Source organism: Erythranthe guttata, chromosome 3, assembly GCF_056151865.1.
Source record: "Erythranthe guttata isolate IM_541 chromosome 3, IM_541, whole genome shotgun sequence".
Lineage (NCBI taxonomy): Eukaryota > Viridiplantae > Streptophyta > Magnoliopsida > Lamiales > Phrymaceae > Erythranthe > Erythranthe guttata.
This window is the reverse complement of record NC_142535.1, coordinates 8,195,245-8,214,305: the sequence shown is the minus strand read 5'-3', so window position 1 is coordinate 8,214,305 and position 19,061 is coordinate 8,195,245.

Here is a 19,061-nt window from a genome sequence, read left to right as displayed (position 1 = left end):
AAGTAAAAGTGCAAAAGCATGCACAAAAGTACTCACGCAAAAGTGCATTCGCAAAAAGGATCATGAAAACACAAACTACAATCCTAGGACATTAATACAAAACAACAAACATGCACAAAACACACTCGCTCAAATGGACATGCACAAACGTACATGTAAAAAAACATGCGCAAAAGTGCATTCGCAACAACGTTCTTAAAAACACGAACTAAAACACTAGGACTTTAATATGCAACCAAACAACAACAAAAACACTAGATACAAAAGATACAGTGGAGTTTAGAAATAACTTTCTACGTTTACGTTTACGTGGATTTTTTTTTGGATTAATTTATATTTCGGTTTTAATTGGTGGATTTAGTATCTCATAGGTACAAATCCAAAATTAGGTGTCCATGAAGCAGAAATGATCAAAGAGTAAGAAAAGAGTTGCAATTAGGAAAATAAAATAAAATTAGAAGAAAGGATCCCTCAGCATCTTTGGAATTGTCCACGAAGTCGAGCATAACATTATCATCCGAACTCCAAATCAACTGGTCCCAGCGGCATTAGAAAGCTATTTCAGTTGGCTACAATTCCTGTTTAATGTCAAATTTCAAAATTCGGACTCCAACATGGTCAAAATTGAATTCCAAAAGCAATAATGAAAATACGTACTACAATTCGAGGACATGAATGCGCATCATGAAACATGCACAAAAGTGCATTCGCAACAACATTCTTAAAAACACGAACTACAACACTAGGACTTTAATACGCGTAACCAAACAATAGCAAAAACACTAGATACAAAAGATACAGTGGAGTGTAGAAATAACACTCTACGTTTACGTTTACGTGGATTTTTTTTTGGATTAATTTATATTTCGGTTTTAATTGGTGGATTTAGTATCTTATAGGTACAAATTGGAAATTAGGTGTCTATGAAGCAAAAATGATCAAAGAGTAAGAAAAGAGTTGCAATTAGGAAAATAAAATCAAATTGAGCATAACTTCTTTGGTAGTGTCCACGAAGTCGAGCATAACTTTATCATCCGGACTCCAAATAAACTGGTTCAGGCGGCATTAGACAGCTATTTCAGCACGCTAAAGTTCCTGTATATCGTCAAATTTCTATATTCGGACTCGAACATGGTCAAAATTGGATTCCAAAAGCGATCACGAAAATTTGTGCTACAGTTCAAGGACATTAATGCGCATCACGAAACATGCACAAAAACACTCGCTAGAAAAGATAAGCACATAAGTAAACGTACAAAAGCATGCACAAAAGTACTCACGCAAAAGTGCATTCGCAAAAAGGATCATAAAAACACAAACTACAATCCTAGGACATTAATACAAAACAACAAACATGCACGAACGTACATGTAAAAAAACATGCGCAAAAGTGCATTCGCAACAACGTTCTTGAAACCACGAACTACAACACTAGGACTTTAATACGCGAATTCAAACAAGAGCAAAAACACTAGATACGAAAGATACATTGGAGGGTAGAAATAACACTCTACGTTTACGTTTATTTCTTTGGATTAATTTATATTTTCCGTTTTAATTGGTGGATTTAGTATCTCATAGGTACAAATAAAAAATTAGGTGTCCATGAAGCAAAAATGATCAAAGAGTAAGAAACTAGTTGCAATTAGGAAAATAAAATAAAATTAGAAGAGAGGATCCCTCTGTTGGAGTAGGTGACCAACAAGCCAACTTGTGGCTGTGGTCTTTCCTTTTATCTTGAAATAAAACAATCGTTTTTCGTTCGTAATAATAAAATATCTTATTTGGCATTCTATATCTGTTATCCCATGCAAGTAGCATAGATATAGTCCTAACGAGTTACTCTATTACTGTGAGTTGGTCTAGTAGAATCGTGAGATAACTCAGCAATGTAATGTAACTGTTAAACCTTGTTCCTAGTCGATGGGTTACGCCAATAATGAGGATACCGGCCTTTCCCTTTTGAGACTAGCACTTAGTGTATGTGTACTGCGTCTCATCAGTCCTCGGTGTTGTGACATCGGCATACTTGAGTGGGTGCTCATACTAGATGATTTCACTGAACTCCCTCGCCCTAGAAATCTATAAGTGGTTCTCATTCATCGAGTAATAGGTTTCTAAGATATAGTTGTACACCATTAGTCCTTAAGACCCAGACATCACCGTGACTTCACTAGAGGACCGATTGTATCGTGACCTGTCTCTGAGTCCCACCGCGGACCACTCCAAGGGCCAATGTTCGTGCAATCCGAAATCTAGTGTGAAGTCTGTGCATTGTAGTAGGGGATTCGAGCGCTTGAGTAGTCATGGATGTCCTGTGTGTTCTGACGGTTTATAATCCAAGGAATCTCTGGCCAGAGTTGATAGTGGGGTGATTAGGGAAATGTGTTTCCCTAAGTCGCACACGAACGGATTTATAATACCTAGAACGTTCGCACGATTATTGAACTTTATAAGAGGTCTCGGTGAACCAATGCCTCTAGTTCAATCGGGACATGTGCTGCGAAAGGATCGTACTGTACGCTAACTATATCATAAGGTTCTTGCAGGCACTTCACTTGTATCTAGGGAATCATGATGCGTAGTTGCTAGACGCCAATCTTGATTCGTTGGGCACCGATTTGATCGGGATTAGGTAAAATGAGTTTTACTCTAATCAGGACTCTTGGGAGGAGTTCGTATAAGAACAATGTGTTGTTCGAATCACAAAGAGTTGTGAGCCCACGGCTAGCATACACCTGAACCATTGAGGGTCACACTTCTCGTGTAATATAGATCCTTGATAACAACAAGCATAGATTAATGTGTTAATCTTTGAACGATTGGATGTCGATATGATTGAATCCAAGATTCGTAATTGTGGATTGCGAATCGGAATAAACGTAGAGAAAGAGAGACATGCGGAATTTAGTGAACTTTCTAAATTGGGAAGTTTCCCGATTTAGCAAGTCCACTGAAGTGGAAGTTTCCAATTTTGGAAATTGGAAATTTCGAAGAGGCACTCGTATAGACGAGGACTTTGAGCTCGTCACAAATATAATTTTGTTATAATTTTGTGGACGATCGTTTATTAGAAACGAGGCCGACGAGGGAATGGGCTTAATGCATCAGTGGGTCAAGCCCAATGACTTAAACCCACTAGGGTTGAAAACCCTAGGTATAAATAGACCTCAAACAAGAGTTTGAGATCAGATTTTTCAGCACCAAACCCTAGCCGCCCAAGCCCTAGCCGCTCCTCCACTTCGGCCGTTGCTGCCCCGCCGCGCCACCGCCGATCACCGCCGGTTTTCTCCTCTCTTCTCCTTCGTTTACTTGCTGTTTATCTAACTCGTTTACATCTAGTGCTGTAGTTCGAGTGGATCGAAAATACGAGGTGAAACCTAATTGGAGAGGAGCTGCTGCCCCGGCGAATCCACGCACCGCCGCTGCACCGCCGCACGCGCCGCTACGCCGCTCACGCGCCGCCGCTGCTGCTGCCACGCACCGCCGCTGCTGCTGGCACGCGCCGCCGCTGCTGCTGCCATTCACCGCCGTTCGTCGCTTGCTGGATCAGCTTGTTCCAGCCGTGAGTTGCAGCCCCGAGGATTGGTAATTTGCAGCTTGTACGTGATTGGTTCTAGGTTTCGATTCGTCGAAATCTCACGCTACAAGAGGTAAATAAATTGAAACTTTCGTAAATTAATTCGAGCATGTTTGTATGAATTATAATTTATGATTATGAGTAATATGTGATTACGTGTTTCGATTTTATTGAATGATGAACAAGCATGTTTCGTAATTTTCGGTTTTACGTGTTTTTCAATTAAATCGATAATTACCATATGCATGGCGGAAGCGTTAAGGTACGTTGACTATGTGATTAGTTTATGCATGTAATCGAAACTAGTTCGATATAAAATTTTTAAATTCCGCTGCGTATACATGCACGATCCCCAACAGTGGTATCAGAGCCACGGGTTAATCGTTTATTTGTCAACGTGTTTATCGCTTTCGAAAGCATGCTTCGATTTGTTGAATTGTTGAATTATTGGTGTTATCAAATTGGGTGTTTTAATATTAATTGAATATTTTGAATATTTCAGAAAATATAAAATTTTTAAACTCGATTTTTTTTGCTGTTTTTCAGCTGACCGAACCGGTCCGGTCGGACCGGTCTGACCGGTCCGGTCAGCACAAACAAAAAAAAAATATATATATTTTTTATTTGATTTTCTGAGATTAATATTAAAAATTAATTGATTTTTAATTTTTGAAATTATTTATCAATTAAACCCAATTAGATAATTGATCCATTAATTTAATAGTGTTGGATTAATTATTTAATTTAATCGTTAAATTAGTTTAATTAATGGAACAAAAATTAGATGGCAAATAATTAATGGACTTCATTCTTATTTGATTGATTTATGAATGAAGGGAGTTCGTTAATTATATTTGCAATTAATCGTATTTATTAATTAATTCATGAGATGAATAATTGTGATTAAGTACGATCATGACCGTATGTCTCTCTTAGGATCAATATGCATTTCCACATACCTAGAGAACATAGTTGTAGGAATCACAAACGATCATAACCTAAAACTTCCGATGAGCTAATAAGATTTAATAAATAAAATCCCTCATTCTTAATCAAGAATAATTATCAAGCTATAAAGAAAAACCAAATTGTTGAATTTTTCTTTCCTTCTACCAACAATTAAATTATGCGTAGCCTCTCATAATAGTGCAGTAAGCCGTGTTAGCGGGGAGTGCTATTGTGGGATAAGCTGTAATTTAATTGACATTAGATGGAGATACGGCCATAGATAAAATTATATTGGATTAATGTGGTCGGCTAGATTAACTAGGGATTGTATTAGTTTGATATGGTTGGATCTATGACATCTCATATTGGTAGGCTAGACTTGACACACGAAGATTTTGATATTCGCTAGATTAACTTAGGTCATTATCAAGTGTGAGGTAAATAGAACTTTAGGGTCACATAGTGATGTGATTGATAGTACTCTACCTTTAGGCTTGTGTAATCGGGATAGATTAACTACGGGTTACATTAGCGCTATTGGACCTAAAGCCCATTAATAAAAAATAAGTTTTCTCGATTGTCTGCTAGAGGGTGGTGGAATTCGATAAAATTAGTGGGAGAACAATTAAAACATAAAAGTCCAAAATTTTAATTGTAACGATTATTACGAACTAAACTCTAATTATTGTCTTCTTAAAATTTTCTCAGCAACAATGTCCAAACATCCCCTTTCCTCTATCATCGACCAAAACAAACTCACCGGTCCAAACTATTTGAATTGGCTTCGCAATCTGAAACTTGTGCTCCAAGTCGAGGAGCGTCTCTATGTGCTCAATGAACGTCCCCCCGCTGCTCTCCCTGCGACTGCTACTGCTGACGAGACTGCCACATTTGAGGCATGGAAGAAGGACGACCTCCATGCGAGGTGCTACATGCTAGCATCCATGGTGCCAGAGCTCGCGAGGAAGTATGAGTCTCACGTGCATGCTTATGATATCAAGCATCATCTTGAAAGCATGTACAGTGAGAATACTAGGGCATCAAGGTACTCAGCTACCAAGGAGTTGATCACCATGAGGTTGCGTGATGGGGCTTCGGTCCACGAGCACGGTCTCAAGATGATCACTCTCCTTGAGAAGTTGGTGAGCCTTGATGTCACCCTCCCGGCCGAGCTCTAGGTGGATTTGATCTTACTGTCCCTTCCTAGTTCCTATGAATCGTTGATAGTGAACTTCAACATGAACAAGCTCGATCCACCACTGGATGAGTTGTTGAACATGTTGGTCAGCTATGAGTCCACGATCAAGAAGGAGAAATCTGTTCTCCTAGTTGCTCCTTCTGCAAAGAAAGGTTCTTTCCAGAAGAAAATGAAAGAAAGGAGTTTCGGCCCGAGCAAGAAACTTGAGAAGGGCGAGTCGAGCGGAGTGAAGAATGACAAGGTCACCAAGCAAGTTGATGACGCTTGCCATCATTGTGGAAAGAAGGGCCATTGGCGACGCAACTGCAAGGCTTACCTCGATCAGAAACGTTCTGAAAAGGGTACGTATTTAGTTGAAGTTAATTTGTCCGTTAAATCTTCTGCTTGGGTATTGGATACTGGTTGTGGCTCACATCTTTGTAATGATTTGCAGCTCATGACAAGAAGTAGGAAGCATAATGTAGGTGAGACCTACCTAAGAATGGGCAACGGAGCAAGGGTTGCTGCTGAAGCCATTGGGACAATTTATCTTTCTGTTTTGGATTCCAGTTTTTCCATTGTTTTGAACAATTGTTTATTTGTTCCGTCACTTATTCGAAACCTTATTTCTATTCCTGTTTTGGATAATGAAGGTTTTACTTTTGTTTTTGGAAATTCGATTTGCATTATACAAAAGGATCAAAATATGATTTGTAAGGGACAACTTATAAACAACTTATATGAACTAAATCCAAGTGAAATACCAAAGCAGTTAACTCCACGCCTTATGAACTTTGGCACTCCAAGAAACCCACGTTTAAACATATTAGGATATGGGGTTGTCCCGCTTACGTGAAGCGGCTAGTGGGAGATAAGTTGGATAGAAAATCCGACCTATGCTATTTTGTGGGGTATCCCGAGGATTCCACGGGACACGAATTCTACTATGTTTCCGAGGCAAAGGTGTTCGTCTCGAGAAATGTCGTGTTCCTTGAGAAGGAATTTCTATCGGATAGAAAGGGCAGTGTAGTTGATCTCGAAGAAGTTCGAGAACCACAATCTGAAGTTCAAGCACAACAATCAGATAATGAACCAATTCAACAAACCACTAATATACCTCCTGAACCGTCGCTGCGTAGATCCGAAAGAGTTCGGAGAGCGCCCGATAGGTTATTCCTCGCTGATGAAGTTGACCAAGGATGTGATCCTAGAACTTTCAACGAAGCTGTATCGGATACAGACAAAGGACATTGGCTTAGTGCCATGAAATTCGAAATGGACTCTATGTACTCCAACAAGGTGTGGACCTTGGTAGATCCACCCGAGGGAATCGTTCCCATAGGCTGCAAGTGGATCTATAAGAAGAAAATTGGAGTAGATGGAAAGGTATCGACCTACAAGGCTAGATTGGTAGCGAAGGGTTATACTCAAAAGCAAGGAGTTGACTATGAGGAAACCTTCTCTCCAGTTGCTATGCTTAAGTCCATTAGGATTTTGCTGGCCATCTCTGCGTGGTATGACTACGAGATATGGCAAATGGATGTGAAGACCGCTTTCCTTAATGGGGACATTGAGGAAGAAATTTACATGGCGCAGCCGGAAGGCTTCATATCTTCTGGAGATGAGCAAAAGGTTTGCAAACTCCAGCGATCCATTTATGGATTGAAACAAGCATCCCGTAGTTGGAACAAATGGTTTGACACAACTATCAAAGAGTTTGAATTTGTGAAAAACCCATAGGAACCTTGTGTCTACAAGAAGGTTAGTGGGAGTGCAGTGACTTTCCTTGTACTTTATGTTGATGACATACTACTCATTGGGAATGATGTAGGGATGTTGCAGTCAACTAAAGTATGGTTCTCCACACGTTTCTCGATGAAGGATTTGGGAGAAGCATCCTACGTATTAGGAATACGGATCTATAGAGATAGATCGAGGAGATTGCTTGGCTTGTCCCAATCCATGTACATAGACACCGTTCTTAAACGGTTTAGCATGGAAGAATCCAAGAAGGCATTCTTGCCAATGTCCCATGGGGTTTGTCTCTCGAAATCCATGCGTCTTTAAACGCAAATGGAAATCGAGGAGATGAAAAGGACACCTTATGCATCCGCTATAGGAAGCATAATGTATGGCATGCTATGTACACGACCTGATATTGCGTATGCTGTGAGCGTCACAAGCAGATATCAGTCTGACCCCGGCCCAGCCCATTGGAAGGCTGTGAAGGACATTCTCAAGTACTTGCGAAGAACTCGAGATTTGTTTTTGGTCTATGGGGATACCGAGTTGAAATTAGAAGGCTTCACGGATTCTAGTTTTCAATCGGACGTGGATGACTCGAAGTCAAACTCGGGGTATATATTTAAAGTCAACGGGGGTGCCGTGTGTTGGAAGAGTTCCAAACAAGGCACGACGGCTGATTCCACCACCGAGGCTGAGTATATTGCAGCATCAGATGCTTCAAAGGAAGGGTCATGGATTAGGAAATTCATCCAAGAGTTGGGTGTATTTCCGAACGCTAGCGATCCAGTACGGATGTACTGCGATAACAACGGAGCCGTAGCGCAAGCTAAGGAACCAAGAGCTCATCAGAAGTCGAAGCACGTGTTGAGAAAATACCATGTGATCCGAGAGCTCATAGAGAGAGGTGAAGTCAAGCTAGACAGAGTCACCTCGGAGGACAATATTGCAGATCCCTTCACCAAGCCATTGTCAGGATCAGTCCACGAGAAACATCGAGAGTCGATGGGACTTAGATTTATGAGTAGTTGGCTTTAGGTCAAGTGGGAGATTGTTGGAGTAGGTGACCAACAAGCCAACTTGTGGCTGTGGTCTTTCCTTTTATCTTGTAATAAAACAATCGTTTTTCGTTCGTAATAATAAAATATCTTATTTGGCATTCTATATCTGTTATCCCATGCAAGTAGCATAGATATAGTCCTAACGAGTTACTCTATTACTGTGAGTTGGTCTAGTAGAATCGTGAGATAACTCAGCAATGTAATGTAACTGTTAAACCTTGTTCCTAGTCGATGGGTTACGCCAATAATGAGGATACCGGCCTTTTCCTTTTGAGACTAGCACTTAGTGTATGTGTACTGCGTCTCATCAGTCCTCGGTGTTGTGACATCGGCATACTTGAGTGGGTGCTCATACTAGATGAGTTCACTGAACTCCCTCGCCCTAGAAAACTATAAGTGGTTCTCATTCATCGAGTAATAGGTTTCTAAGATATAGTTGTACACCATTAGTCCTTAAGACCCAGACATCACCGTGACTTCACTAGAGGACCGATTGTATCGTGACCTGTCTCTGAGTCCCACCGCGGACCACTCCAAGGGCCAACGTTCGTGCAATCCGAAATCTAGTGTCAAGTTTGTGCATTGTAGTAGGGGATTCGAGTGCTTGAGTAGTCATGGATGTCCTGTGTGTTCTGAAGGTTTATAATCCAAGGAATCTATGGCCCGAGTTGATAGTGGGGTGATTAGGGAAATGTGTTTCCCTAAGTCGCACACGAACGGATTTATAATACCTAGAACGTTCGCACGGTTATTGAACTTTATAAGAGGTCTCGGTGAACCAATGCCTCTAGTTCAATCGGGACATGTGTTGCGAAAGGATCGTACTGTACGCTAACTATATCATAAGGTTCTTGCAAGCACTTCACTTGTATCTAGGGAATCATGATGCGTAGTTGCTAGACGCCAATCTTGATTCGTTGGGCACCGATTTGATCGGGATTAGGTAAAATGAGTTTTACTCTAATCAGGACTCTTGGGAGGAGTTCGTATAAGAACAATGTGTTGTTCGAATCACAAAGAGTTGTGAGCCCACGGCTAGCATACACCTGAACCATTGAGGGTCACACTTCTCGTGTAATATAGATCCTTGATAACAACAAGCATAGATTAATGTGTTAATCTTTGAACGATTGGATGTCGATATGATTGAATCCAAGATTCGTAATTGTGGATTGCGAATCGGAATAAACGTAGAGAAAGAGAGACATGCGGAATTTAGTGAACTTTCTAAATTGGGAAGTTTCCCGATTTAGCAAGTCCACTGAAGTGGAAGTTTCCAATTTTGGAAATTGGAAATTTCGAAGAGGCACTCGTATAGACGAGGACTTTGAGCTCGTCACAAATATAATTTTGTTATAATTTTGTGGACGATCGTTTATAAGAAACGAGGCCGACGAGGGAATGGGCTTAATGCATCAGTGGGTCAAGCCCAATGACTTAAACCCACTAGGGTTGAAAACCCTAGGTATAAATAGACCTCAAACAAGAGTTTGAGATCAGTTTTTTCAGCACCAAACCCTAGCCGCCCAAGCCCTAGCCGCTCCTCCACTTCGGCCGTTGCTGCCCCGCCGCGCCACCGCCGATCACCGCCAGTTTTCTCCTCTCTTCTCCTTCGCTTACTTGCTGTTTATCTAACTCGTTTACATCTAGTGCTGTAGTTCGAGTGGATCGAAAATACGAGGTGAAACCTAATTGGAGAGGAGCTGTTGCCCCGGCGAATCCACGCACCGCCGCTGCACCGCCGTACGCGCCGCTACGCCGCTCACGCGCCGCCGCTGCTGCTGCCATTCACCGCCGTTCGTCGCTTGCTGGATCAGCTTGTTCCAGCCGTGAGTTGCAGCCCCGAGGATTGGTAATTTGCAGCTTGTACGTGATTGGTTCTAGGTTTCGATTCGTCGAAATCTCACGCTACAAGAGGTAAATAAATTGAAACTTTCGTAAATTAATTCGAGCATGTTTGTATGAATTATAATTTATGATTATGAGTAATATGTGATTACGTGTTTCGATTTTATTGAATGATGAACAAGCATGTTTCGTAATTTTCGGTTTTACGTGTTTTTCAATTAAATCGATAATTACCATATGGATGGCGGAAGCGTTAAGGTACGTTAACTATGTGATTAGTTTATGCATGTAATCGAAACTAGTTCGATATAAAATTTTTAAATTCCGCTGCGTATACATGCACGATCCCCAACAGTGGTATCAGAGCCACGGGTTAATCGTTTATTTGTCAACGTGTTTATCGCTTTCGAAAGCATGCTTCGATTTGTTGAATTGTTGAATTATTGGTGTTATCAAATTGGGTGTTTTAATATTAATTGAATATTTTGAATATTTCAGAAAATATAAAATTTTTAAACTCGATTTTTTCTGCTGTTTTTCAGCTGACCGAACCGGTCTGGTCGGACCGGTCTGACCGGTCCGGTCAGCACAAACAAAAAAAAAAAAAAAAAATGGAAAAATATTTGATTTTCTGAGATTAATATGAAAAATTAATTGATTTTTAATTTTTGAAATTATTTATCAATTAAACCCAATTAGATAATTGATCCATTAATTTAATTTGAATTCAAAGAATAGTGTTGGATTAATTATTTAATTTAATCGTTAAATTTGTTTAATTAATGGAACACAAATTAGATGGCAAATAATTAATGGACTTCATTCTTATTTGATTGATTTATGAATGAAGGGAGTCCGTTAATTATATTTGCAATTAATCGTATTTATTAATTAATTCATGAGATGAATAATTGTGATTAAGTACGATGATGATCGTATGTCTCTCTTAGGATCAATATGCGTTTCCACATACCTAGAGAACATAGTTGTAGGAATCACAAACGATCATAACCTAAAACTTCCGATGAGCTAATAAGATTTAATAAATAAAATCCCTCATTCTTAATCAAGATTAATTATCAAGCTATAAAGAAAAACCAAATTATTGAATTTTTCTTTCCTTCTACCAACAATCAAATTATGCGTAGCCTCTCATAATAGTGCAGTAAGCCGTGTTATCGGGGAGTGCTATTGTGGGATAAGCTGTAATTTAATTGACATTAGATGGAGATACGGTCATAGATAAAATTATATTGGATTAATATGGTCGGCTAGATTAACTAGGGATTGTATTAGTTTGATATAGTTGGATCTATGACATCTCATATTGGTAGGCTAGACTTGACACACGAAGATTTTGATATTCGCTAGATTAACTTAGGTCATTATCAAGTGTGAGGTAAATAGAACTTTAGGGTCACATAGTGATGTGATTGATAGTACTCTACCTTTAGGCTTGTGTAATCGGGATAGATTAACTACGGGTTACATTAGCACTATTGGACCTAATGCCCATTAAAGAAAAATAAGTTTTCTCGCTTGTCTGCTAGAGGGTGGTGGAATTCGATAAAATTAGTGGTAGAACAATTAAAACATAAAAGTTCAAAATTTTAATTGTAACGATTATTACGAACTAAACTCTAATTATTGTCTTCTTAAAATTTTCTCAGCAACAATGTCCAAACATCCCCTTTCCTCTATCCTCGACCAAAACAAACTCACCGGTCCAAACTATTTGAATTGGCTTCGCAATCTGAAACTTGTGCTCCAAGTCGAGGAGCGTCTCTATGTGCTCAATGAACGTCCCCCCGCTGCTCTCCCTGCGACTGCTACTGCTGACGAGACTGCCACATTTGAGGCATGGAAGAAGGACGACCTCCATGCGAGGTGCTACATGCTAGCATCCATGGTGCCAGAGCTCGCGAGGAAGTATGAGTCTCACGTGCATGCTTATGATATCAAGCATCATCTTGAAAGCATGTACAGTGAGAATACTAGGGCATCGAGGTACTCAGCTACCAAGGAGTTGATCACCATGAGGCTGCGTGAAGGGGCTTCGGTCCACGAGCACGGTCTCAAGATGATCACTCTCCTTGAGAAGTTGGTGAGCCTTGATGTCACCCTCCCGGCCGAGCTCTCGGTGGATTTGATCCTACTGTCCCTTCCTAGTTCCTATGAATCGTTCATAGTGAACTTCAACATGAACAAGCTCGATCCACCACTGGATGAGTTGTTGAACATGTTGGTCACCTATGAGTCCACGATCAAGAAGGAGAAATTTGTTCTCCTAGTTGCTCCTTCTGCAAAGAAAGGTTCTTTCCAGAAGAAAAGGAAAGAAAGGAGTTTCGGCCCGAGCAAGAAACTTGAGAAGGGCGAGTCGAGCGGAGTGAAGAATGACAAGGTCACCAAGCAAGTTGATGACACTTGCCATCATTGTGGAAAGAAGGGCCATTGGCGACGCAACTGCAAGGCTTACGTCGATCAGAAACGTTCTGAAAAGGGTACGTATTTAGTTGAAGTTAATTTGTCCGTTAAATCTTCTGCTTGGGTATTGGATACTGGTTGTGGCTCACATCTTTGTAATGATTTGCAGCTCATGACAAGAAGTATGAAGCATAATGTAGGTGAGACCTACCTAAGAATGGGCAACGGAGCAAGGGTTGCTGTTGAAGCCATTGGGACAATTTATCTTTCTGTTTTGGATTCTAGTTTTTCCATTGTTTTGAACAATTGTTTATTTGTTCCGTCACTTATTCGAAACCTTATTTCTATTCCTGTTTTGGATAATGAAGGTTTTACTTTTGTTTTTGGAAATTCGATTTGCATTATACAAAAGGATCAAAATATGATTTGTAAGGGACAACTTATAAACAACTTATATGAACTAAATCCAAGTGAAATACCAAAGCAGTTAACTCCACGCCTTATGAACTTTGGCACTCCAAGAAACCCACATTTAAACATATTAGGATATGGGGTTGTCCCGCTTACGTGAAGCGGCTAGTGGGAGATAAGTTGGATAGAAAATCCGACCTATGCTATTTTGTGGGGTATCCCGAGGATTCCATGGGATACGAATTCTACTATGTTTCCGAGGCAAAGGTGTTCGTCTCGAGAAATGTCGTATTCCTTGCGAAGGAATTTCTATCGGATAGAAAGGGCAGTGTAGTTGATCTCGAAGAAGTTCGAGAACCACAATCTGAAGTTCAAGCACAACAATCAGATAATGAACCAATTCAACAAACTACTAATATACCTCCTGAACCGTCGCTGCGTAGATCCGAAAGAGTTCGGAGAGCGCCCGATAGGTTATTCCTCGTTGACGAAGTTGACCAAGGATGTGATCCTAGAACTTTCAACGAAGCTGTATCGGATACAGACAAGGGACATTGGCTTAGTGCCATGAAATTCGAAATGGACTCTATGTACTCCAACAAGGTGTGGACCTTGGTAGATCCACCCGCGGGAATCGTTCCCATAGGCTGCAAGTGGATCTATAAGAAGAAAATTGGAGTAGATGGAAAGGTATCGACCTACAAGGCTAGATTGGTAGCGAAGGGTTATACTCAAAAGCAAGGAGTTGACTATGAGGAAACCTTCTCTCCAGTTGCTATGCTTAAGTCCATTAGGATTTTGCTGGCCATCTCTGCGTGGTATGACTACGAGATATGGCAAATGGATGTGAAGACCGCTTTCCTTAATGGGGACATTGAGGAAGAAATTTACATGGCGCAGCCGGAAGGCTTCATATCTTCTGGAGATGAGCAAAAGGTTTGCAAACTCCAGCGATCCATTTATGGATTGAAACAAGCATCCCGTAGTTGGAACAAATGGTTCGACACAACTATCAAAGAGTTTGAATTTGTGAAAAACCCGGAGGAACCTTGTGTCTACAAGAAGGTTAGTGGGAGTGCAGTGACTTTCCTTGTACTTTATGTTGATGACATACTACTCATTGGGAATGATGTAGGGATGTTGCAGTCAACTAAAGTATGGTTATCCACACGTTTCTCGATGAAGGATTTGGGAGAAGCATCCTACGTATTAGGAATACGGATCTATAGAGATAGATCGAGGAGATTGCTTGGCTTGTCTCAATCCATGTACATAGACACCGTTCTTAAACGGTTTAGCATGGAAGAATCCAAGAAGGGATTCTTGCCAATGTCCCATGGGGTTCGTCTCTCGAAATCCATGCGTCCTCAAACGCAAATGGAAATCGAGGAGATGAAAAGGACACCTTATGCATCCGCTATAGGAAGCATAATGTATGGCATGCTATGTACACGACCTGATATTGCGTATGCTGTGAGCGTCACAAGCAGATATCAGTCTGACCCCGGCCCAGCCCATTGGAAGGCTGTGAAGGACATTCTCAAGTACTTGCGAAGAACTCGAGATTTGTTTTTGGTCTATGGGGATATCGAGTTGAAATTAGAAGGCTTCACGGATTCTAGTTTTCAATCGGACGTGGATGACTCGAAGTCAAACTCGGGGTATATATTCAAAGTCAACGGGGGTGCCGTGTGTTGGAAGAGTTCCAAACAAGGCACGACGGCTGATTCCACCACCGAGGCTGAGTATATTGGAGCATCAGATGCTTCAAAGGAAGGGTCATGGATTAGGAAATTCATCCAAGAGTTGGGTGTATTTCCGAACGCTAGCGATCCAGTACGGATGTACTGCGATAACAACGGAGCCGTAGCGCAAGCTAAGGAACCAAGAGCTCATCAGAAGTCGAAGCACGTGTTGAGAAAATACCATGTGATCCGAGAGCTCATAGAGAGAGGTGAAGTCAAGCTAGACAGAGTCACCTCGGAGGACAATATTGCAGATCCCTTCACCAAGCCATTGTCAGGATCAGTCCACGAGAAACATCGAGAGTCGATGGGACTTAGATTTATGAGTAGTTGGCTTTAGGTCAAGTGGGAGATTGTTGGAGTAGGTGACCAACAAGCCAACTTGTGGCTGTGGTCTTTCCTTTTATCTTGTAATAAAAAAATCGTTTTTCGTTCGTAATAATAAAATATCTTATTTGGCATTCTATATCTGTTATCCCATGCAAGTAGCATAGATATAGTCCTAACGAGTTACTCTATTACTGTGAGTTGGTCTAGTAGAATCGTGAGATAACTCAGCAATGTAATGTAACTGTTAAACCTTGTTCCTAGTCGATGGGTTACGCCAATAATGAGGATACCGGCCTTTTCCTTTTGAGACTAGCACTTAGTGTATGTGTACTGCGTCTCATCAGTCCTCGGTGTTGTGACATCGGCATACTTGAGTGGGTGCTCATACTAGATGAGTTCACTGAACTCCCTCGCCCTAGAAATCTATAAGTGGTTCTCATTCATCGAGTAATAGGTTTCTAAGATATAGTTGTACACCATTAGTCCTTAAGACCCAGACATCACCGTGACTTCACTAGAGGACCGATTGTATCGTGACCTGTCTCTGAGTCCCACCGCGGACCACTCCAAGGGCCCACGTTCGTGCAATCCGAAATCTAGTGTGAAGTATGTGCATTGTAGTAGGGGATTCGAGCGCTTGAGTAGTCATGGATGTCCTGTGTGTTCTGACGGTTTATAATCCAAGGAATCTCTGGCCAGAGTTGATAGTGGGGTGATTAGGGAAATGTGTTTCCCTAAGTCGCACACGAACGGATTTATATACCTAGAACGTTCGCACGGTTATTGAACTTTATAAGAGGTCTCGGTGAACCAATGCCTCTAGTTCAATCGGGACATGTGCTGCGAAAGGATCGTACTGTACGCTAACTATATCATAAGGTTCTTGCAGGCACTTCACTTGTATCTAGGGAATCATGATGCGTAGTTGCTAGACGCCAATCTTGATTCGTTGGGCACCAATTTGATCGGGATTAGGTAAAATGAGTTTTACTCTAATCAGGACTCTTGGGAGGAGTTCGTATAAGAACAATGTGTTGTTCGAATCACAAAGAGTTGTGAGCCCACGGCTAGCATACACCTGAACCATTGAGGGTCACACTTCTCGTGTAATATAGATCCTTGATAACAACAAGCATAGATTAATGTGTTAATCTTTGAACGATTGGATGTCGATATGATTGAATTCAAGATTCGTAATTGTGGATTGCAAATCGGAATAAATGTAGAGAAAGAGAGATATGCGGAATTTAGTGAACTTTCTAAATTGGGAAGTTTCCCGATTTAGCAAGTCCACTGAAGTGGAAGTTTCCAATTTTGGAAATTGGAAATTTCGAAGAGGCACTCGTATCGACGAGGACTTTGAGCTCGTCACCAATATAATTTTGTTATAATTTTGTGGACGATCGTTTATTAGAAACGAGGCCGACGAGGGAATGGGCTTAATGCATCAGTGGGTCAAGCCCAATGACTTAAACCCACTAGGGTTGAAAACCCTAGGTATAAATAGACCTCAAACAAGAGTTTCAGATCAGAATTTTCAGCACCAAACCCTAGCCGCCCAAGCCCTAGCCGCTCCTCCACTTCAGCCGTTGCTGCATGAAAATACGTACTATAGTTCGACGACATGAATGCGCATCACAAAACATGCACAAAAGTGCATTCGCAACAACGTTCTTAAAAACACGAACTACAACACTAGGACTTTAATACGCATAACCAAACAACATCAAAAACACTAGATACAAAAGATACAGTAGAGTGTAGAAATAACACTCTAGTTTCTATTTACGTGGATTTTTTTTGGATTAATTTACATTTCAGTTTTAGTTGGTGGATTTAGTATTCTATAGGTACAAATCGAAAATTAGGTGTCCATGAAGCAAAAATGATCAAAGAGTAAGAAAAGAGTTGCAATTAGGAAAATAAAATCTAATTAGGAGAGAGGATCCCTCAACATCTTTGGTAGTGTCCACGAAGTCGAGCATAACTTTCTCTACAAATCAACTGGTTCCGTTGGCATTAGAAAGCTATTTTAGCTGGCTACAATTCCTGTCTAACCTCAAAGTTCCAAATTCGGACTCGAACATGGTCAAAATTGGATTCCAAAAGCGATCACGAAAATACGTACTACAGTTCGGGGACATGAATGCGCATCAAGAAACATGCACAAAAACACTCGCTAGAAAAGATACGCACATAAGTGAAAGTACAAAAGCATGCACAAGAGTACTAACGCAATAGTGCATTCGCAAAAAGGATCATGAAAACACAAACTACAATCCTAGGACATTGATACAAATCAACAAACATGCACAAACACACTCGCTCAAATGGACATGCACAAACGTACATGTCAAAAACCATGCGCAAAAGTGCATTCGCAATGAAGTTCTTAAAAACACGAACTATAACACTATGACTTTAATACGTATAACCAAACGACAGGAAAAACACTAGATACAAAAGATACAGTGGAGGGTAGAAATAACACTCTACGTTTACATTTACGTGGATTTTGTTTTGGATTAATTTATATTTCTGTTTTAATTGGTTGATTTAGTGTCTTATAGGTACAAATTGAAAATTAGGTGTCCATGAAGCAAAAATAATAAAAAAGTAAGAAACTAGTTGCAATTAGGAAAATAAAATAAAATTAGAAAAGAGGATCCCTCAACATCGTTGGTAGTCTCGACAGAGTCGAGCATAACTTTCTCATCCGGACTCCAAATCAACTTGTTCCGGCGGCATTAGAAACCTATTTCAGCTGGCTACAATTCCTGTCTAACGTCAAATTTCCGAATTCGGACTCGAACATGATCAAAATTGGATTCCAAAGGCGATCATGAAAATACGTACTACAGTTCGAGGACATGAATGCGCATCACGAAACATGCACAAAAGTTCATTCGAAACGAAGTACTTAAAAACACGAACTACAACATTAGGAATTTAATACGCATAACCAAACAACAGCAAAAACACTAGATACAAAAGATACAGTGAAGTGTAGAAATAACACTCTACGTTTACGTTTACGTGGATTTTTTTTTGGATTAATTTATATTTCTGTTTTAATTAGTGGTTTTAGTATCTCATAGGTACAAATCCAAAATTAGGTGTCCATGAAGAAAAAATGATCAAAGAGTAAGAAAAGAGTTGCAATTAGGAAACTAAAATAAAATTAGAAGAAAGGATCCCTCAACATCTTTGGTAGTGTCCACGAAGTCGAGCATACCTTTCTCATCCGGACTCCAAATCAACTGGTTCCGGCGACATTAGAAAGCTATTTCAGCTGGCTACTATTCCTGTCTAATGTCAAATTTCAAAATTCAGACTCGAATATGGTCAAAATTGGATTCCAAAAGTGATCATGAAAATACGTATTACAGTTCGAGGACATGAATGCGCATCACGAAACATGCACAAAAGTGCATTCGCAACAATGTTCTTAAAAACACGAACTACAACACTAGGACTTGAATACGCATGATATACCTAATTGGGCCGACCCAATGGGCCCCAATTTATTTAATAATTAGGTCTAATACACGAAAGCCCAAGCACCTTGAATGTAAGGCTTGGGCCCAACAAAGTAAGCCCAACCCAATCAACGACATATAAATAGAGGTTTTACTCATTTGTAAAGGTACGTTCTAATTATTGGCAATCAGTCTCGAGTTTTATTCTCTCTATTATCTCTACGATCCGTACATCAAACTTGAGCAGCGGAGGGGTTTCCGCCGGATCAACCCCCGGCTTAGTTCACGTGTGCTCATTTTGCAGGGACCTCAGGA